The following is a 23,966-nucleotide window of genomic DNA, read 5'->3' as shown; positions in this document are numbered from 1 at the left end:
CAGGTCCTTTATTCCTTAGGTAATTCATTGGCACGTCCTGTTGGTGTTTCTCTGAGGATGCACCTTTGGTCTGGCTCCTTCCACATATAATTCACTAGGACTCACTCCCCCAGGCTGCTGTAGCAGCTCTCAGTCTGGACTCACAGTTTATTTAACCTTTCAGGATAATCTCTACAGTGAAACTTATTGAGCTTGTTATTATTATTATTATTGTAATTACATGTGTGTGTGTGTGTGTGTGTGTGTGTGTGTGTGTTTCTATACGGTCTCTGGATTTGGAGTCATGATTAGAAAATCTTCCTTCCACTCAGTTGTGTAAAAACCGCTGTATGTTTTACAATTTTATTCTTTTACATTTAGGTTTCTAGTGTATTTCAAATTTACTTTCTGTATTACATGAATAATTGGAATGAGGAGACACTTCATTTTATCATTACTCTTCAGAATAAAATAATATAAGTTTTAGGTATTAAATATCCTTGAGATACCATCTTTACTAGGTACTAAATTTCAGTTTATAATTGAGTCCACATAATGCAGTCATTGCTATTTTAAAAAAAAAATCTTCTAGTGAGTCTGTAACTGATTCATTTTCATTTGATATCTAACAGCAAATGTCTCACAAGCATTTACTAGTGGCATGTGAGCTGATAGGAAGATGACAGTTCAGAAGTGCCCCAGGCACTGACTATGTCATCTCTGACTGGCCAGCTCTTTCCCATGAGCCTTTGTTGGGTGCACACAGGTAATATCCTAATACCTGGAGACAGAGAAAGAGATCTTTAGAGAATCATATTGCCCCCAAAACACAGCTTACCTCCTATATACAAAACAGTGCCACTGTAGAAACACCCTGCTGAGCTGTGTTTGAGTTATTAATGCTGTATGGAGTGCTAATGCTGCTAAGTTTCAGCATATACACAGCAAAAGACTTACCAGTTCTGTTGAGCACTGTACCGAAAGTCATGGTCAATTAAATAAAGTAAGGAAGATAAATAAGATGGTAAGCTTTCAATGTTTGTAAACAACATGATGGACAACACAGAAAACATGAAGGGAATTCAACACTAAAACAATAAGATTATATTAAGAGTTTTTGTAGCATGGCTGCCAAACACATGGTTAATATGTAACTTGAAAAAAAATGAACTTAAAATAAAACATTTATAGTATCAGCAAAAATAATCAAATACTAGGATGAAACCCAGTGTGATTCAAGTTAAACACAGTGTAACAGCTCAGTACACTACACTGTAAGGCATCACCTAGGGTCAGCACTGCTTAAAAATAGACACGCCCACTCAGCTATTAAAAACAATGCATTTATGAAATTCCTAGGCAAATGGATGGATCTGGAGGATATCATCCTGAGTGAGGTAACCCAATCACAAAAGAATTCACATGATATATACTCACTGATAAGCGGATATTAGCCCAGAAACTTAGAATACCCAAGATACAATTTGCAAAACACATGAAACTCAGGAAGAACGAAGACCAAAGTGTGGACACTTTGCCTCTTGTTAGAATTGGGAACAAAACACCCATGGAAGGAGTTACAGAGACAAAGTTTGGAGCTGAGATGAAAGGATGGACCATCTAGAGATTGCCGCACCCAGGGATCCATCCCATAATCAGCCTCCAAATGCTGACACCATCGCATACACCAGCAAGATTTTGCTGAAAGGACCCAGATATAGCTGTCTCTTGTGAGGCTATGCTGGAGTCTGGCAAACACAGAAGTGGATGCTCACAGTCAGCTATTGGATGGAACACAGGACCCCCAATGGAGGAGTTAGAGAAAGTACCCAAGGAGCTAAAGGGGTCTGCAACCCTATAGGTGGAACAACAGTATGAGCTAACCACTACTCCCAGAGCTCATGTGTCTAGCTGCATATGTAGCAGAAGATGGCCTAGTTGGCCATCATTGGGAAGAGAGGCCCCTTGGTCTTGCAAACTTTATATGCCCCAGTACAGGGGAACACCAAGGCCAAGAAGTGGGAGTGGGTGGGTAGGGGGGGGGGGATCGCGGACTTTTGGGATAGCATTTGAAGTGTAAATGAAGAAAATACCTAATAAAAAATTGGGGGAAAAAAAGAAACTAAGGGTTTCAGACACTGAGACCTAAAGATGACGGAACTGAAAATAAAAACTGGCTTGGACTAGTGAAAAAAAAAAATAGACACGCCCACAGCAGTGGGTCCAGAGACTCAATGCTAAGGAAATGTCATTTCCTCCCAAATTGGTATTGAGATTTAGCACAGTCTTAATCACGAGAGAGAGAGGGGGGGGGGGGGGACGACAAACTGCACTTCTTACACATGTGAAAAGTACTTAGGATATCCATAACTAATTTTTAAAAAATAACAAATTTGGAAATTTATAATACTTGCTTCAGGATCTAAAATAAAGCCAGTGTAATCAAGCTCACATGGCACTGGCACCAGAACAACAAATGGATGCACAGGGCGGAGTGGAGAATGTAGAAGTCAGCCATAAAATACGGTAGCTTGATCTTGACATGACCTGCAGTCAGCTCGGAGACAGAAAGTTCTTCTAACAAATTGTGCTGGAACAATTGGCATCTAACTGAGTGGGTACTAATTATATACATTCATTGTATACATACATACAAACGCTATACACTCAGTGTATGCTCATCTGCAAGTAGGAATATATATTTAAATTAATGTGAGGTGACCACAGGCCTAAGAAGCTGGGATAATGAAGAAAACACAAACATACAACAAAGACTCAAGCAACAATTTATTGGAAAATAAAATTTAAAAAAAGTAAATTTAGCTGCATAAAGCATTAGAAAATGACCAGGTGAGTCACAGACTGGGGAGAGGTATTTGTAAAACACATCTGACAAAACATGAATGCTTATCTCCATAAATGACTCCTCCATTAACCAAGGCAAAGACCTGAAGGATACCTGTGTATCCAAAATACATGAGAAAGATGCCAAGCATCACTGCTACCTTGAACATGCAAATCAGAAGTGTGTGGCATCACCTCCTTATCAACAATGTCTCAAGAAACCAACCCTGACAGTGTCTGCTAAATGTTCAAGAGAGTGTCTGCCTCACAGAATTTCCATACTTGGATAGCAGCAAAGCATGATATTAAAACTAGCTAGAGGGGCTGGAGAGATGGCTCAGTGGTTAAGAACACTGACTCCTCTTCCAGAGGACCCAAGTTTAGTTTCTAGCTCACAACTGTCTGTAAGTCCAGAGTCAGGGGACCTGATACTCTCACACAGAGGTACATGCAGGCAAAACACCAATGGCACATTAAAAGAACTATCTGGAAAACTGGAAGGTTTTTATAAAACTTCACAGATACTTCCCCAAGGGTGATCATGCCTTTAAATTTACCCAAGTGAAATGAAAACACACATCTGAATGCATAGGAGGAAAGCACCCTTTTCCTCATAGACGAATTCCACCCAGGACTGATGGTCTTCAATAGTTCCATAGGAGCCCATGCCTGCAGTAGTGTTCTCTAGCAATAACATGGAATGTATGGGTGACATACACAATGGGGGTAAATCCAATAACCAGTATGTTATTGCAATAGCAGAACCCAGACAGATGAGCAGGCACGTACTATTTTGTTCTATTTAGATGAAGTCCAGGAGTGATCACAATGATAAAAACCTTATTCATGTGAGAACAAAAGGACCAACTTACAATTGTCAATTTCAAAGGGTCCTAGAAATGAGAGAAAGGTTGTACATAGGTTTAGGTGGTAGTGACCAGGTTCTGCAAATGTAAGTCATTTCACTCTCTTTGATGCTTTAGTTGCCCTTGGACATAATCCGAATGTCTTAAGTGGGTCTTTCATTTACATTTATAGCAATTTGAAAGTAGTTTACTTATTGAGTATTTCCTACAGTGAAGTTGTATTTCTTTGATTTGAGGGACTTGGGTCACCACAATCCACCTACTATATGGATTGCGACTACATCCAGAGTGTCTGAAGTCTCTGGAAATACCTATTGCCTTGTTGTCTTCCCGTTCTCCCTACTCCATTCTACAGGGATCTGGAATTAACCAGTTTCTGAATTAGAGCTGATAAGAGATGCTGTTCTTTGTGAATGGAGCATAACTCTTCTCATTTGACTTTTGTTGTGTGCGTGCTGCACATACTGATGAGATATGTGCTACAGGTGAGGGGACTACAGCAGCTACCAACCTGAAAGCAGGTGTGTTAGAGAAGTTCTGAAGCCGGTGCTTAGGCAAACCTCTTCTATTACAGGTTAAGATCTCATTTCAACTCCTTGTGATGAGAAATTCGTACCTCCTACTGAATATAAAAGAATGATAAGTAACAGTGGGCCTGTTTATGCTGTCCATTAATTGGAGTTAATTCATTTAATCATTTCCACAGTTACCATCTTATAGAATAAGAGTAAATATCACAAAGAAACCATCCACCATCTGTTCTGGGTATAGATTTCTACAGTATCAATTTATCAGCGATGGTCACTGTGGTTATTTAGATGAGAAGGGCCTCCAAAGACTCCATATATTTGAGTGCTTGGTCCCCAAGTGGGTGGAAGTTGGTAGAAATGTTTGAACAGGATTAGGAGGTAAAGCATTGTTGGAGGATTTGTGTCACTGGGAAGGAACTTTGAGGTTTCAGAAGTCTACGCTAGGCTGAGCTCTCTTTTCTGCCTGTGCTTATGGATCAGAATGTAAGCTCTCAGCTGCTGTTCTTGTGTCATACTTGTCTGTCTGATGCCCTGTTCTCAACCACGATGATCATGGACTCTAACCCTCTGAAATTTAAATCCTAATAAACTCTTCCTTCTATAAGCTATCTTGACCATGATGTCTGCACAACAACAGAAAAAATAGCTAAAACAGTCATAATTTTTTGCAACTACAAAGTCATTTAGAAACAAATGTTTACATACTACTTGAATATTTTGCATAAAATAAACATTTAGTGAACCATTACTGTGAAAAATCTTAAATTATCTAATAATTTATTTGTGGAAATGGGTCTATTGATATAATAAGGCAAGGACCAGGTATAGCACTAAACTAAAAATTTCATTCAAACCAAAATCAACAGTTCATAGAAGCACTGACACAAAGCCAGTCATGCCAAAGAGGATGGTATAGTAGCAGCAATCTCCAGATAGCAGTGGAGAAGGAAACCAAGATTCTCTTACCATGGCCACCATGGATCCTATGAGAGAGGAAAGAAACCATGTCTTCTCTGAGATTGAGGAGAAAGAAATAGATGCTAACATGAATATTGTTTATTGTCGTGGAAGGAGAATAAGAGTGAACACACAACATTCAATGGCTCCTCAGAAGGCATGGAGGTTTCTTACATTCACTCATATTTCATAAGCCAAAATGAACCACAAGGCCATTTAGAAGCCTTCATCAACACACCCAGAGCCCTCTGCCTTTATGCCTGATGAAGCTGACTTTTCCCCCTATTGAATGGGGTAACTCTGAGCAAATTGCAATAAGGTAGAGGGACCGGTAGAAAAACAACAACACATCCTCTCACAGCCTCCCTGCCCTTCCTCCTCTTCTCTTTCCTTTGACATGTGTCCATTTTCCCAGCACACTGCTTGTTCACTTTTCCTGATCCTAGTATCACGGTATGAGGGGCACTGAGGGGCACCGAAGAACAGCTGCTATTGAAGAACTCGTGAAATATATATGCTCAAACCTGAGAGGAAAACGGTAGAATATTTTGGAAGTTTGGGTTTCTTTAAAGAAGCACTAATGACATAGCTGTCTGAACTAGAAACCCAGTGTTCAAAGGTGGTCAACTCTGCTTCCTCGCAGAGTTGGAGTGACTCAGAAATTGATGCCATGCTGGCCTGAGAGGAGATATGGAAGGGATGAAAAGGCCATATGTGCTAGGCCACATGACAATGTGTGTGTGAGTGAGTGTGTGTGTGTGTGTGTGTGTGTGTGTGTGTGTAACTGTTAAGACTTAGGGGCAATTGAGGCATTCATTCATCATCTGCTTCCCATGTGGTGAGAAGAGCCACTGCTGTTTTGTTTTGGAGTGCTGTCTGCCATTCACAGGTGTGCCTGGTTTCATGTATGGCTCTGTCTACTCTCTGGGTCCAACTGCCAATGTATCATTTGCAGCCACCCAGTGTTCTCCTCACTCATTCGGAGGGGGGGGGGGTTGCCACCACAGGGCTTTTCCTTGGGGAATTCTCTTCCCACTCCCCCTGCTCCATATGCTCAAGGACCTGCTTTGGACTGAAAGCTTCAGTCTTCAATATGTGCATCTACTTCAAAGAGTTTTTTAAATAATTTGTATCCATTTTTAGTTCTTTCCCCCCATGAGTTAGGAGGGCTGTATAATGGGCTCTGTATTGAATATCCCTTGCAGTTTTGAGGGTAGGCTTATCATTCTCTTCTTGTGTCTGAAGTTCAGTGCACACACATTATTACCACATGTAGTTCCAGTCTTGCTTTCTGGATACTTCTTTCCATGTGTTCAATCTATGCAAAGTCTTGAATTCCCTCCTCCCTGCCTACCACATTTAGACAGTCAACAAGGTCTGTTTTCACTTGATTTCACTTTGTAAAGCTCTCATATCTCTTCCTTGCCCTGGACCTTTACAACCCTTCCTCTCAGCCCCCTCACAGGCCTTTTGCCTCAATGTTTCCTCTTCAACTCTTTCCCCACAACCCAGTGCAGACTGATTCCACCAGAGTACACACATAATTGTTTTCTTTGCATTGTTCCAACTCAATACTATTTCTCTCTTTCTCTCGTAAATGCATGCGTACTCGTGCACACACACACGCACGCACGCACGCACACACACACACACACACACACTACACACATGCTCACATGCACAGCCCTGTGACATTTGTTGCTGTTTAAGAGGCCTGTCTTGTCTCCATCTCCTAATCTCATAGTTCAGGCTTTAATTTGACTTATCCTTCCATGCTCTTCCCTAGATACCCAATGCAAACTGGACTGTGCTTTTATTTAACTGTCTTCCCAGTCAGACTTCAGAGTGTGGAGGAAATTTTTGCTGATCTTACTGTATTTCTGATCACACACTTCTCTATGTCTAACATGGTGAGTGGATTTAAAGTTGATCAGACAAAAGGCTTCAAGTATTTTTCTCTGGTATCAAGAGAAATAGCATCCTACAAAGCTGTAATTGGATATTTCTGATCCAATGTCCAGTCATGGCCTAGTGACATTAATTGTGCTCAGTCAATATATGTTAAGAAATCATCTCTAAGGAAGCACTGTGCATACTTTTATGTGCATTGTTTCTCAGTGTAGTATATTATAACCTTGCTGATTATAGAATGCAATAGCATAGCTCTGCATAATTATTTGGTTGTGATTTCTGATATCATGGCTACATTTTTAATTGACTCTTATCTCTATTTGGATTTTTTTCTCAATGAATACAGAAAAAAATCATTGACTATTAAAGTGATTTTTGATACATTCATGGAGTATGTCTCCATTTTGCTCTTCCTTCAGAAGCTGTTTGATTATTGACAGAGCACTGATGCGTGATTGGTTCTTACGGGAAACCCAGAAATGTGTTAACGTCCTCTTCTGTCTGCCATAGCTCTCTTTGTGCTTTTAAATCAAATATGATGTGGGTATCAGCTACTAGCTCTTTGCAGAGATTCAAACACACACACACACTCACACACACACACACACACACACACACTCCCTGAATTAATATAATGTTGACTAGATAGATGATTCTGGAATTTCAACAGAGTATATGCAAACGACAATATAATTCATTGATTTGATTGTGAAGAAAGCATTGAGAGAACACTTACTTGGGCTCTGGCATCAGATATGCATCTGTTCAACATACTTACCAAAAAATATTCTCCTGTTTTCTTCCTAAGAAGTTTCATATGTAGCATTTAGTGGACCTAAGATCCAAGACTTCATGGCTTTGGACTCTATGTCTCCAAATGCAACCTCTATTTTGCTTTTGCTTGTGCCTATATTCCCAACCAATAGTTCCTGATGGCTAAGTGAGTGTACAGGGACATAACTGACATGTGGCAGTTTTCCTTTCCAGGAAATGTGAGCCCTAAAGCAAGAGGCAAGGAGAAACAGCATCCATCTTTCTTGGTTCTTCCCAGATTTCTGCCCTTTGAATTCCAGTAGTCAATATAGATCACATTTTTTGTGGGGGTGGGGAGTAGTCAATCCAAGGACATCAGCACTGTGAATATTCTATTAGAAAACCAAAACCCAAAACCCAAACTAGATCTTATGTTTAAAACAGTCATGTCCAAACACATGACAAGAGCAAGCCAAAAATCTTTTTGTCTAAGCAAGGAGTGTTACTGGAGTGCAATAAGTCCTTGATGCTCACAGATTACAGTGGCTGGAGCTGCAGACAAGAGGCCAGTAGGACAGAGAAGACGATAAAAGTGCCCCTTCTCAAGCCAAAGACTAGTAAATGACTTTTCTATGGGGACAGTCTTCCACATTCAACATTCAAACTGCGCCATCCATCTGGACACTCCTCCCAGCCTTCTTTTGCCTTTCAAAAGGGTCCTTGATGACATTAGTAATTCTATTTAAAATATTAGGGAACAAGAATACATCGTGATGTACCGCAGGCCCTGAGAGCTACGGTACCTTGCCTTTATGACATCCATTCTGCACTAATCGTGAACTGGATGCTGTTAGTTTCCTATTTCTCTGTTTGACGAGATCCGGAAGATTCACTAAGGAGTATTTACAGGGTAATAATGTCACAGTCTTCACTTCTTAATTTATTGATTCTCTGCAAGCCTTCTTTTACTTTAATGGTTGCTTCTTCCCACTTTCTGCTTCCATGAGAATTAAGTTATTTGGTTTGTTGTTGGCTTTAATACAGTTTATTATTAGCAAGGTCATTATCTGAAATCTAAGGGATGGTTAAGATCCTAGAAACCACTTTGAGTGAACTGTGGACACAATTGGTCTTCGTTATTTTTAGTCAACACTCACAGGATCTGTTCTTGGCACTCCCAGGGGTTCTTTTCTGCAGATATCAATGATCATTTAAAACATAATACAAAGATATTAAGGAAGAGATTTGTGCTGTAAAACCCCGACAAGCTTTATCCCATAGAATAAGATAATAAATACATGTGTTCCTATTTCACCAATGTTGGCAGAGACTTTGAAAGACGATTGTAAGAAGCACTCTTCTTACCTAACACATGAATTATTTGGCTCTGTTACTGAAATGTCAGCTAGCCAACCAAGAAAAGGAATTGAATTGAACTAACAAACCTATTTCAAGAGCTGTATGGATGTAGCTTACCCCCTTCCCTGGTGAGGTCACTTTGTAACCCAGTCCGTTTTTTGTTTTTTGTTTTCCCTTGTCATTCAACCTAAAACTTTCCTTATCTGAGATTATCTTATTAGTGAGGAAAAACAAAACAAAACAAAACAAAACCTCATAGTTTTAAGAATTAGCATTTGGGGCTGAGAAGACAGCTCAGGAGGTAAGAAACCTTCTGTGAAGGCAAGAGGTCCTGAGTTTAACTCACCAGCACTGATGTAATGGCTAGGCATGGGCATATGTGTAATATCTCGATAGTCAACTCAGCCAACATGATAAGCTTCAGATTTAGTGACAGATCCTATATCAGAGCTAAAGTGGAGAGAAATAGAAGACGAGTCCCAATATCCTCTTATCCTTTGCATACACACACATGGCCACGAACATGTATTCACACACAAACAAACACACACACACACACACACACACACACACATGCACACACGCATGCTTGCCAATACCAGCATCACAGTACAAACACATATTTCAGTCCATTTCTTTGTTGGCTGCCATGTGGGACTCACTCCTCTTTGCTACTTCAATGAATATTACTGTTTGATTCTTTTGTGGGCTTAGTCTGCTTTTCCCTGGTGTAAGTAGAAATCTAGATGCTGTTATTTCTCTAATTTGTAGACTATACTTATTACATCATGTTCAACTTTTCTGAGGACATGTTCTGAATGGCCATGCCAGGATTAACTCTGTCATCCTGGACTCACATATCAGTGCCTCCTATGAACAGCTTGATTCTGTGACCCTTTGTACCAATGATCATCATCTTTGTCCTCTTTCTAATCCTCCTACATCTCTTCTCCCCCTCCCTCTCCCCTCACCCCTTTTCTCTCTCTCAGTCCCTTTTTCGATAAGATTACTTGTAAGGCTGAGGATAGAGCCCTAAAAAATGTAAAAAAAAAATGTAAAGTATGTCTAGCAAGCAGTTGTACTAAGAACACTTTTTAAAGCTTTCTTCTTTTTTAATTAATTGTGTGGGTGTTTTTTGGGAGGATATGAACACATGAGTGGTTATAAGTTGCCCTTATATAGTGCTAGAAAGAAACTTGGATCTTCTACAAGGGCTGCGTGAACCCTTAACCACTGAGCAATCTCTCCAGTCCCAGGATTACATTTTTAATCCCTGAGTCTGAGAAGCAGGATGCGTAGGTGCCCTTCTTTTCCTTGATTGTAAAGCTGTCAATAAGAATCATTTATTTCTCACCATTCTTCCTAGTTCAAGAATATCTTATCAAATAGAAAATAGTTTTTGACTGATATGAATGTGGGTGTGGCCAGACACACACACATTAGATTCCACTAGTTAGGTTTACAGAGAATGAAGATACATGCACAGAGTTCTCCATACCCCCTCTATCATAACTACAATATCTTCTCCATTGACATCTCTTTTCCATGTGACCTTTGTAATGATCCATGAACAAACATCACTTTTATCCTTATAAATCAAAAGTGTAAGGATTTCTGAATATCTAATGATTTGTGCCCACCAATAACAACATTATTCAGAGCAGTTTCATGGAGCTAACAATGAAACCCCTGATATATTCTTACAGTCTCAAACTCTTGTTTATTGATCCAGTTTCCTTGGTTTTGTGTAAGAAAATCATTAAAAGACATTATTGAGAATTTGTGTTGTCTGACAGTCGTAATCATGTATTCTTAGGCAGCAGCCCGACTGGCACTTTCTGTTTCATATGCTTTGAACACCTGGAGGTGATCTGGTGTTATGATGACTGTTACATTTGATTATAGTGCTAAATATTATGTGGTGTGACATTGACCTGACTCCCAGTATTGCTAAATGTTGAAAATATATTATATCATAATTAGACCTCTCAGGTAAACACAATGCTGGGCTTGGGAGATGGCTCAACGGGAACAGCTCTTACTGCATGGGCACCACGATCAGAATTTGGATCCCCAGTGCTCACATCAAAGCTATGCTGGGCTGTATATATCTGTAACCCCAACACTAGGGGGTGTGGAAAGAGATAGTGGGTCCTTGGGGCTCACTAGCTTATTAGTAAGCTCCCAGTTCAGTGAGAGACATTATCTTCAAACAATCATGATGATGATGGTGGTGGTGGTGGTGCTGCTGCTGCTGGTGGTCGTAGTGGTGGTGGTGAAGGTGGTGATGATGATGCTGTGCTAGGGGTGGTGGAGGTGGTGATAAAAAAAATGAAAAACAGCTGACAAAAGCTACTTGCCTACCTCTATACCTGCATGCCTGGACACATGCCTGCATGTAACATACATGCATATGCATACACATACATAGGTATATGTACCCACATACATGCACACATGCACACACACCCCAAAATATTTAAAAAGAAAAATCTAAATGTTATTAAATTATAATGTCCATTTTCAGATTGAATCCAAGTTTTTGCCCTGAGCAGCAGAAGAACAGTAAACCCAGTGAGGGTTTTATTATCTCATGATTATATGTCAGTTTAACTCAGCTATGAAAAAGCACAGCCTAAAAACAAGCGCCTGACTTTTGTGCAGTGTTTGCTGGTGATATAAGTAGATGCCTGACACATTAAAGGATCAGGAGCTATGGTTTTTGTTTTGTTTTATCTTATTTTTATAAGTCGTTTGTTTCACCAGCATTTTCTGGACAAAGCTGTACGTACGTCCCTTAACCCATTTCCTCTGATTTTTGAGTAGAAGTTGTTTTAAAGATTTTAAGTCGTTGGAAGTATTTACGAAAACACTGTATTCATCCTGGGCCTGACTGGACTCTGCTGGTTTGTGGGTGCCCCTTACATTACAAAATGCTCAAGTTTTCTTTCTCTGTAGCTAACACTGCAGGACTCACAGTCTAAGTTTTAGGTTCCTTCTGTAGCTGCTCAACTCCTTCATGAACATGTATACCCCAGATTCATTTCTTACTATGCAAACCGAACCTTGAAAATATACTTCCGACATTAAATGTTGTGCTGAATTTCACATTTATTAATAAAATACAATGGCAGCCAATGTCTCAGCTTGCAGCTTTAACGATGGCAGGACAAAACTTTCCCAGTGTGTTCATTGTTCCGTGTGTCCCACCAAAGCAAATCCTCCCGGATACTGTGGTCTTCGTCATCACCCAGTGTCCTTACTCCATGCTGGGTCCCGTTGCTTTCCTTCAGCAAATACTGATCGAGCCCTTGTGTATGAGGTATTACACAGTGAAGAAAAGTGAATTGCAAAACACAAATCTTGCCACCCAAGTGCTTCTAACTTAGGCAGATAATTTACATTCATTCATCAAATTCTGCAAAATGTTATGCAATATCATAATACATGAACTGTATCAAATAAAGAAGGAAGAATTATGTTTGGAATATCATCCTGTCAGACGGCTCCAGTGCTGCCTTCTCCTGCTGGGTAATAGTTTAGGAGCAGAGCTTTTGACATTTGCCACAAAGAGATGAGCATACAGTAGAGTTTCCTCTGATTCTTCTGCAAGTGCAAATGACGTTTTAATCCATTGACTTGAAAAAGCTGGCCTCACTTGGCCCACTCATGTCCTTTTGTTTAGTTCTTAAGACTTAAAACAGAGCGGCCCAAAGAAATATGAAACTAGCCATGTGCATACTGCTAAATTCACTTTTAAGTGCTATGAAAACAGAAAGCAATCAAATTTATTTCAATAGATAGTCCACTCAACCTGGTATATCTCACATGTTATCATTCCAGAGTAATCAATATAAAATTATTAATGAAATACTGTATATTCTTTCTGTCACATGAAAGCTTCGAAATTCAAATATATTTTACAATTCTGATACAACTCAATTTGAATGTTTTTTATGTACCCAAGAGCCTCACGAGACAGTACAGATCTAGGGTGTTTAAATCTTCCATTTGAACTACTATGGATTATGTTTAAGTTCCCTGTGTAATGATAAAAAGAATTTTTATTGCAAGCAATTGATGGGAATATTTCTTTGTGGGGAGACCATTCTAAAAGAGAAATGAGTTTTCATAATCCATGGAATAAAGTCAGTGCCCAGAATCTGGGCATACCTGGTTTGTGTTCAGTTTGCAGGAAGGAATAAACCCTACATATGCACAAGGTACATAGTCTATATCCTGGACAGGAGATGAAGAGAAGATGAAATCAGGAGAGAAGAGCAAGCAGAGCTGACTGGCCATAGGAGCAAATGCAAGTACATACTGAGTGAGCCCTCCATCTCTTATGAAATCTGCATCAAATGACCATGATGCTGTCTCTAGACATCTTCATCTCTGATCATGCCAAGAGTGAGGGAAAGCCCAGAAAGGAGACTCGGGTCAAGCAGCTGATATCTGATCTCTGTATCATCTTGCAAATATCGGTAGAGTGGTATGGTTTTCCTACCAAAGTGGAGCCCTAATACTGCAACACTGTAGGAAACTCTGTACTTTCAGGTTGTACGCTTATACCTTTCCCCAAGACTTTTTGTGGCTTGTAATCTGACACTTACCATTTCTTACAGGTCTGTCACAGTCATGCCTTTAATGGGCTGTGGTGGCTTGAATGAGAATGCCTTCCCATAGGTCTCATTTGTGTATTTATGCTTGGTCACCAGTTGGTGGAACTGCTTGGGAAGGATTAGGAGGTATGGTCTTGTTCGAGGAGGTATGTCACTGGCGGTGGGACTTGGAAGTGTTAAAATCCCACACCATTCCCAGTCTTCTGCCTGTGGATTAGATGTCAGCAATCAGCTACTACTCTAGCACCATGCCTGCCTGCCGGTTGCCATGCTCCCAGCCATGATATTCATGGACTTGCTTTCTCAAACTATAGCATGCCCTCAATTAAATGATTTCTTTTGTAAGATTCTTTGGTCATGATGTGTATTCACAGCAATAGAAAAGTAAGACATCTGTACATGTAATATACATCTATGAAGAGTGAAGTATTCAAGGAAGTTGTGTTTGAATGTGCTTGCTGCCTATCCTTACTGAGTTATTTGAGTGATGGTCTGTATGTCTCATAGTCAGTTTTGCCTCCAGAATGATGAGGATGCAGGTAGTGTCTGTCTAAAACAGTATAAACAGTTGGAGTCCAATACATGATTTTCAACACTGAGCCCCTGGATCTACTTTTCTCACAACTTTCTAAAAATGTAAAATTTCTAACCAACCCCAAGGGCTCCACTTAGCAAATCAAAACCTCTAGAAATTCAGATTTTAGTAAGCCTTCCAACAGCTTTAAAACCACTGAATCCCAACAATGTCATGTAAATTATGTGCAACCCCCATGTTGAAGACCTTTAAAATGCATACTTTAGGCTCTCTTGGCAAGTGTTTCAAATACTTAATAGCTGCTGTATTTGGGAACATCTTATTGTCAATATGATGCAAGGCATAAGGAGAGCTTTAGTGAAAAGATGCACTTTGAAGATAAATTCCGTCTCTATAATACTCATTTTTAACCATATCAAAGCCAGTTAGTGATATTGAGCCCTCCAGACTCTGTCTTGGAGAGTGTCCCCCCAAGCATGTGTAAGTCAGGTCTTCTCTTGTACTGCCTCTAATCCTTTTCTTTATTGTTGGAGTTGGTATCCTATGTCCTGAGTCTTCTCTAAGATTACACATTTGTGTTGAACTTCCTCAGGGCCCATTCCAGTAACCACTTGCTGGCTCTTTTTCAGTGGCTTTACCTCAATGTCTTTGTGATTAAATATCCTAAATGGCTTGTGTCCCGAATAGATTTGATAAACATTGAGTAATGGTTGGTAGAGCAAAATGTACTTAAAAAATAACTATAAGAGAAAAATAAATTAAGTTTTCTCCTCTATCTTGCTGTTCAAAGTACCATGCTAGTCTAGTCTCTTGCTACAACACAATTATTTGCCCTTGAAATCATGTTTTTCAGGTACAAAGAAAAGCTACAGGAGAGAAGAGCCCTAAGGAATATTATTCTCCGTGTCTTTCTCTTTAACGGGTGTCCACATATTTCTCACACAGTGCAAAACCATTGCCCTCTTCCCATTGCTTCTCTTTACAGAGAACATTGACCTGCTGCAGAAAAAAAAAAAGCCCCTAAAACACTCCTGCTCATCATAGGAGGTAACGGAGCAAGACAACACCACATGCAGTTGGAAAGCTTGATCACTGCCCCCTCCCCCAGCCCCGTGCCATCTGCTCCTTATCCCCTCCTTGCCCACCTCTCTAGCTATGGTTTATAATTATTAGAAATATACCTTCTTCAAAATAATCACTTGTATATTGCAATTGAGATTTGATAAATGATGCTTCTATACCCTTCCCACAGCATTGCTAAGCACAGTCTATAGAAGGTTACATGCTAGTCTGGAGCAAAAGTCCTAGCCAGGTGCCACAGGTGATCTTACAGGAAACAAGGGAGGTGACACCATTGCTTACTGCAAGCCCACCTCTCTGCCTGCTTCACATTCCCTGCCCCTACACCATGGGGACATGGAAAACATTTCAGATGCATCATGCTAATCTCTTCTTCAATTCTTAAGTTTCTAAGTTGATTTGCACAACCGCCACCATGCATCTGTTCATGAAGGCTGCCATTTCCATTAATATTTACATACATGGAAGCTTCGGTGCTAATATCTAATTTGACAATATTATGATCTATTTTATGCAGCCTGGCATATACTATCTGAAGTCACTGGTCATGTCACTATTGTTAAAAGCAGTTTAGTTTCTCTGTCACCAACCCTGGAATTCATGGGTTTACAAAAGCCATAAAACCATACATATGCTCTATAATGACAGAGCTGCACCTGGGGAGCAAATCTGAGTAGAAGAGAAGATAGTCCTTGCTTCCTGTTTCCAAAACTCCAAAATGTTCATGTTTTCAGGGCATTTTCCTCTCTGTTCTCTCCATCAAAATGAAAAACGATTTAATTTAATTTCTTAAAAGAAATATGAGAGGCTTTGCAGTCATTACTGGCTCCTTTGCTAGATTTTTGAAGTCATTTCATTTTCAGAAGGAATTGTTGCCTATCTGGAATAAAATTATACTTACATAAAAAATTGTCACATTGGTTGCTTTTGTTTTACTGGCCTTTTAATCTGTGTGGCGCTGCTGGGGCAGTTCACTTAGAGGTTAGCCTCCTGCTTTAAAGAAGGACTTTTCCCGAGTTCTTCTGGTTGTTTTGGTCATAGGGAGTTAATGTTTCTATTTTTTAATCTGTGTTAATTTTGGCATAATTACCATAAGGAATTTATTAATATATATGTGAATGCAAATTTCACTCCTGAAGTTAATAATTAAAAAGCCTTTGAGGCGGTACATTCAACTCCATCAAATGACAAAATAATAGACGGTTAAGATCACTGAGGCTGTGGGGTTCATTTGGTCATCCCGCCCACCCTCCCTCTTTGGGCCTCTGGATTCTTGCCTTCATTAGTCTCTAATTTATTCACTCATTTGCCTTGTCCCTACTCACCAATCAATAGTTATATCTATCTAATAAATTATTCCTTTGAGGGTTGTACATTCTTTGGCATTGTTTCTGTTTGTGTCTATAGGACACGGATTTTGCAGGGCAGATAAGGCCTTTGATCACTACTATCAGCCAATTGCTTGTTTAAAAAGCTTGGGTGAACTAAAGGGAGTGAATGGATTTAACTTGTTAATAGACGAGAATTCAGTGAACCATTCATGATCTGTGGAATGTGCAGGTTGCACTAACATCACTAGCAGCAGCAGCAACTGCAGCAGCAGCAGCAGCAGCCCACCCCATAGAGTCATCGTCTCTGACAGTGTCTGTGCACTCATGTCATATATGTGGCACTGTCCTCATCTCTAACCAACTGTGTTCTTTTAAGGATTCCTCAAAATTGGCAGGCACATTTGAATGCATTTTTCAGTAACTATATACATATACGTATGTATATTCTATAGACCTGATGTTTATATATTTTATTGATGCTGGCTTTAGTGAGATATAAACGGTGCAGCCCATAAAGCACTTGTTTTGGCATGCAAGTGTAGTTGTACAATTGTTGCCACAATTATGTTCCCTCCATTGTGTTGATGAGTAGCACCTCTAGAGATAGAGATAAAGATAAATAGACGCAGAAAGAGATGGATATATGGTAGCTTTGAGCATTTGTGCACATGCATGCCCTTGGACCATTTTCATCTTCTAGCTAGCAAATTTTCCAAGAGTAGACTTGGAGAGTCAAATGGTAAGAGTGCACTGATTTTCCAAAGCCAGTTTGCATTCCCAGGAACACTGAATGTGCCTCTGAGTTTCTGTTCTGAGCCCCAGCAAGCACTGAATGTTGTCAAACTTGTCCATTTCCCCGATTCTATCAGGGTAATGAGCCTCTGATACACTGTGATAAAATCTGCATTTCTTTTCATGTCTTTGTTTATCAATATGAAACATTTTGTCAACATAACAGTCAACCCTTTTCCATATTTGTTTTCTATTAAGTTGTTTTTGGAGTTGTAAATATGTGTGCTTGGTGTATTTTTGCATGCTTGTGTTCTAAAATCCAAATTTCTCATAATTTTCTATACATCAATCATGCAGTCTCTTAAAAAATTTACTTGTCCTTTTCCATTTGTATTCCATTTTTTCCTTTACAGAAAGGTTGAGGCCAACACAATAATAAAGGGAAAGGAGTTATGGGACGACATAGTCCTCTCTCCTCTGTCCCGAAAAGTGAAGGCACTACAGTTACTGATAACTGTAGTGCAAGTGTGTGCTTTTGAAGACACTCCCTATTGGCTTCCTACTTGTGCTTCTGAAACTTTTCATCACAAATGGGTACTGTTTAAGTGCTTTTTAGCAGGCTGGAGAAGTTGCTCAGTGGTTAATTACTAAAAAGACTGAGTTCAGTTCCCGCCACCCACACTGGCAATTTACAGCCTCCTGTGTTGTAGCCTCAGAAGGTCTGATGCAGTGTTCTGCCCTTTGCAGATGGCACCATGACTGTGGCATTCATTCCTATAGACCTATGGACACACACATAAATAAGAGCAGTCACTTCTATAGACCTATAGACACACACGTAAATAAGAGCATTCCTATAGACCTATGGACACACACATAAATAAGACAATAGGAAATATGAAAAGGGAATTTTAAAAAAATTAAGTCCTTTTCAGCACCTATTGAGATTGTGATAATAGTTTTCATTTAGGGGCTGTTACTTCAAGTCGCATGAATTGTGAGCCAACCTTGTATTCCTGCAATAGAAGCCACCTTTATTTTATTTTATTTTATTTTATTATTTTATTTTATTTTATACACTTCTGATATCAGTCATTTCTTCTTATTTTCTTTTTACTTAAGTCAACAAAAAACTTGCCACTGCTGAAGCACTTTGGGTCTTTTGCCTTTTTTTCCTATCCTTTTGTTTTTCCATTTCACAGATTTTTATGATGATCTTTTTTTTAAAGATTCATTTATTTTTATTTAATATGTGTGTGAGTACTTTTCTGTATGTATGCATACATTGTGGGTGCTTATGTGGTGCCAACAAAGGCTTGAAAAGGTCTCCGATATCCTAGAGCTGGGGTGACAGTTTGTGGGCTGGCATGTAGGTATTGGGAACTGAATCTAAATCTGGGTCCCCTGCAAAAACATCAAGACCTCTGAGCCACTGAGCATCCTCTCAGGCCTGGCCGCACACACTCTTAGCCAACACTCCGTGGTGCATCTTCTCTGCAGTTGGACTTATGTGCTCGTCTTATAATGATGTGTGCATCATTAATTTGTTCTTTTCCATGGACTTTATGGATGGAGCTTAGACCATTAATTTTGGATGTTTCTTCTGTTCCAGTTGAGTGTTTATTGCTATAAATTTTGCCAAAGTTCTTTGGAAACCATACCTGATGTATTTTGATATACAGAATTTTAGTTATTGAAGAGATTTTTGTATTCTGTTGTCATTGCAGAGAAATATTCTGTGAAAGTCTATTATGTCAAGGGCCTTGACAGTGCTTGTCACTTCTAGGCCCTCCTGAGCTCTGTCTGCTGTTTCTATAAATTACCACAAGAAAGAGTCTGGAATACCCCCTTTAACCATTTCTCTATTTCTGCTCACTATTTTTGCATTACACATTATAAAACTGTTATTAGAGACACAAACTTCAGTTTCTTCTTTCCCCGAGTGATGAATCGACTCTTTTATTGTCCTTTTGGCCCTTTTATCTCTCCTAATATTCATAGTTTTGAAATTTATCAGCAGACACTTCAGATGAAGGGGTAAATCTGAGTTCTATTGCGTGGAAGTCCCCATTTGTCACCTCCATTCTGTAAGGCGTTTGTGTTAGGATGGAGTCTGCATGGCCACTTTCTCTCTCTGTCCTGTGCAGAGATTTCTTCTGATTTACTCAGTTTTGACAAGAAATACACTTTTTTTTTTGTTGTGCTCTGTCTTTTTAAAAATGTATACATCTGATTACTTTCTAAATTTACATCTGGTTACTTTTTAAATTTACATCTGGTTACTTTTTTCACATCTTTTCCCCCCTTTGGTTACTTTTAAAATGCAATGTGACTACTTCTTTGATGGTTTCATATATGCATAGAATGTATTCTCATTATATTCACTCTCCACTAGTTCTCCTAACTCTTCCCATATATACTCCCCATCTCCTGAAAACTCATGCCCTTTTTAAAAAATAACTCATCAAGTCCAATTTGTGCTGCCCCCTATAGGTGGGGGACATCCAGTGAAGTGTGGTCAGTCTACTGGGAGTCACATCCTTAGAGAAAAGTGATTCTCCCTTCTCTAGAAGCCATTAACAGCCAGTAGCTTGTCAGCCAGGGGTGAGGCTCATGAGCCTCTCTGGGCTAGACTGTGGCTGACTTGCTCTTTGGTGGGTCTTGTGCAGGCAGTGGCAGCTGCATGAGCTCCTGAGTGCAATGTTCCCATCCTGGCCAGAGATACTCTTCCTCTCTGGTCCTCCCTGACCTCTGCCTCTTATAACCTTCTCACACAATCTTCCTCCATAGTCTCTCAGACTTGGGGTGAGTGGGTGTGTTATAACCATCCCATTTGTAGCCTAGCACTTCAGAATGCTTATTATCTACACTTTGTCCAGTTGTGAAGTTCTCCTTTGACTAACATCCTCCTACTGCTGAACAAAGAAACCTCTTCAAAAAAATCTGAGAAGGGGAAAGGGAAAAAGGGAAAAAGGGAAAAAGGGAAAAAGGGAAAAAGGGAAAAAGGGAAAAAGGGAAAAAGGGAAAAAGGGAAAAGGGGAAAAGGGGAAAAGGGGAAAAGGGGAAAAAGGGAAAGGGGAAAGGGGAAAAAGGGGGAAAGGGAAAAAGGGAAAAGGGAAAAAGGGAAAAAGGGAAAAGGGAAAAAGGGGAAAAAGGGAAAAAGGGAAAAAAGGGAAAAAAGGGAAAAAGGGAAAAGGGGGAAAAAAGGGAAGGGGAAGGGGAAGGGGAAGGGGAAGGGGAGGGAAGAAAGAAAGAAAGAAAAAAGAAAGAAAGAAAGAAAGAAAGAAAGAAAGAAAGAAAGAAAGAAAGCAAGCAGGAGGGAAGGAGGGAGTTAGGGAAGAAGGGGGAGGGAAGGAGGGGAGGGAAGGAGGAAGGGAAAGAAGAGAGACAAAAGACCTAGTGTGGAATGTGTAGCTAGGTGAGCACGACCATTCCTCAGAATAAATATAGATTCACTTAAGGAAAATGAGGAATTTTGAGGGTCACCAAAAAAGCCCCAGAAAAAGGATAGATTTTAAGAGTCATTCAGTCACACTGAGAACTTGTTCATTGGACCATGAGCTCTCTCTGCCTATATAGTTAGCATTCCGTATGGACTTTGTGGTGTACCTGTTACATTGATAAGTTGCTGTCTTTAGGCAAATAATCATGAGGCTGTAGGTGAAGACAGCTATGATGACAAGCAGAAAGAAGATGGTATAGGTTCTCTGGGCTGTGGGAAGATGAACAGTATTCACCAAGCTGTCACCAGGCAGACTCGCTTTTGGCTAGGAATAGGGACCACATGCAAGTATTGGAAAAGGCATTTCAGGAGCCACCGGAATGGCTTCATTTTTCAGGAGCAGAGAGACTTTGGCTGGCAGAGTAACTGTGGGTGACTTTTGACAGAGAGATGGGGGAAAGGTTGGAGGTGGTGGCACCAGAATTATGAACTGACAGACTCCTAAGTAAACTGAGACATAAAGTCCCAAACACTTTTGTACTCTTTACTGTGTGCCAAGCTTAGCTTCATGCACATCTTGACTTCTGGTTTGACTTTTGACTTAACTTTTAAATCCTTGAATAGACCCTCTGATGTTGAAAATGCTGTAATTCTCATTCTATAGATGGAGAAATTTAGGTATAGAAAGGTCCTTTGTCCTGGGTCACACAGAGAGTCAGATCTAACCTCCATCCCCCCACTGCAGAGTCTAGCTTCTTGGCCAACATCATACACTGGAGGCGGCTTACTGAGCAATACAGAGTAGAAAATGCTTTCTAGCAGCTGAAATAATAGTTACCTCTTTTCTTCTGCACTGTGTGGAAGCATCAGAAGCTGATATCTGATTTCAGGATGCTTAGCTCACCTGGTAGAATATTGCCACTCAAGCTTGGCCACATACACTCTGCCCTTACCCTGACACAAAGTTACACACTAAAAGGAAGAAAGAAGAGGAGAGCCAGATAGGACTGGACTGAAGTATGAAAAGCTAGGGGCCAGATCTAGAAAGAGTGCCTGTGAGCTGGGATGAGGGGAGAGGTTGTGGGTTGGAAATTAGAGCCTCTGGGAGAGGTAGGGGTAAAGGTTGGGGAGAATGAAAGAGAAGGACCAAGATGGTACAGGGTCTGGAAGTGGTGCAGTGTTGGTTGCAAGGTCTCGCTCTGAAACAGTAGGGATTTATTGTCTTGTGAATACTACAGGTAGATCTGAAGTAAAGATGCCAGCAATAAGGGTCTGTGCATTCATCAGCGTGTGCACGGGGTGTGTGTGTGTGTGTTGTGCTTATATATGTGCACATGGTCATTTATGCACACATATGGCAGCCAGACGTCCAAGCTTGGGTACAGTTCCTCAAGAGTTATCCGTCTTGATTTTTGAGGCAGGCTCTCTCACTAGGTCCTGAGACTCCACTGATTCAGGCATGCTGGTCAGAGAGCACAAGTGACTCACCTGTCTGCTTCTTCGTCAGTGGGATTGCAGGTCCACAGCAACATGCCCTGCTTTTTATGTGAGGACTGAGGACTGAACCCACTCTGCTGTCAGGCATTTCACAGGCCCCAGGGTTGGTTGGGTCTTTCTGAGGACAAGGGAGGACTGACCTATTTTGTTGACTGTACTGGCTAGTTTTGTGTCAACTTGACACAGCTGGGGTTATCACAGAGAAAGGAGCTTCAGTTGAGGAAATGCCTCCATGAGATCCAACTGTAAGGCATTTTCTCAATTAGTGATCAAGGGGGAAAGGCCCCTTATGGGTGGGACCATCTCTGGGCTGGTAGTCTTGGGTTCTATAAGAGAGCAGGCTGAGCAAGCCAGGAGAGGCAAGCCAGTAAAGAACATCCCTCCATGGCCTCTGCATCAGCTCCTGCTCCCTGACCTGCTTGAGTTCCAGTCCTGACTTCCTTTGGTGATGAACAGCAGTGTGGAAGTGTAAGCCAAATAAACCCTTTCCTCCCCAACTTGCTTCTTGGTCATGATGTTTGTGCAGGAATAGAAACCCTGACTAAGACATTGACTCTCCTAGATTTGGTTTATGAGCAGTTTCCCACAATTCCTTGCTTGTAGCTTCATCCCACCCAGCCATCTTAATGTTCACATGCCTTCTTCCTGCGTATGTCCAGATGTCCCATCTTGAACAGAACTCCTAATACCAAGTCACTCTAACAATTTCATCTTAATATAAGCATATTCAAATATTTTAATTAGAAATAATCCAGACACACTATACTGATGAACATTAGCATGTTTTTTAGGGAGGTACAACGTCACTCACAATTAAGACTGGATCCTGGTAGAAAAAACTTTGAAGAATAAAGTTGGAAATACAGAAGAAAAGTTCAGGGAAGGCAGTCTCAAAGATTTGTTGCTGTCCCGGGTGGTCCTGTTAGTCTGGCTGAACAGGCCAAAGCAAGTTAAACATCGGGTTGTAACGGCTCTGTAGATGGGTGGGTGGGGTTAACTATGGACCCTAGAGAGGTGAGATTAACCCCACTGCCTGTGTTACCTTGTATTTCCTTGGCTCTCACCTTACTTCCCTGCAGAACAACTCCGAACTCAGCCCCGTCTTCCTTTAAAGATTACAAATGACTGTGTATGCCTGTGGTTTAATTTTGTACCCGTTTTTATTCATGAATCACAGTTCTGCAAAGACATTAATCCTCACTCATTACTAAGTGCACTGTCAGCTTGATAATTCACCAATGTGCTTTTGTGTGCTATGTTAGAACAAATAAGCCTCTTAATAGACTTCAATGGCGCTCATCCTGTGAAACCTTCTCAGTGAAATAAAACAAAGAGACAGAGGGAGTTTTTAAAGGTATATTTGATCATCTCATCATTCTCTCCCGTTCTTTGGAAAACTGATCCTGCAGGTGGCTTGCAGTTGTACATATTAGTCACATAAAGGGGGCTCCCAGACTCAAAAGAGACCCCCTAGGGAAAGGCCACCTTAATCTCTTGATAATCTGGGAGTTCCGTATTTGTTGGTGCT

The sequence above is a fragment of the Mus musculus genome, chromosome 18 (genome assembly GCF_000001635.26).
Source record: "Mus musculus strain C57BL/6J chromosome 18, GRCm38.p6 C57BL/6J".
Lineage (NCBI taxonomy): Eukaryota > Metazoa > Chordata > Mammalia > Rodentia > Muridae > Mus > Mus musculus.
Note: the sequence above shows the minus strand (reverse complement) of the source record.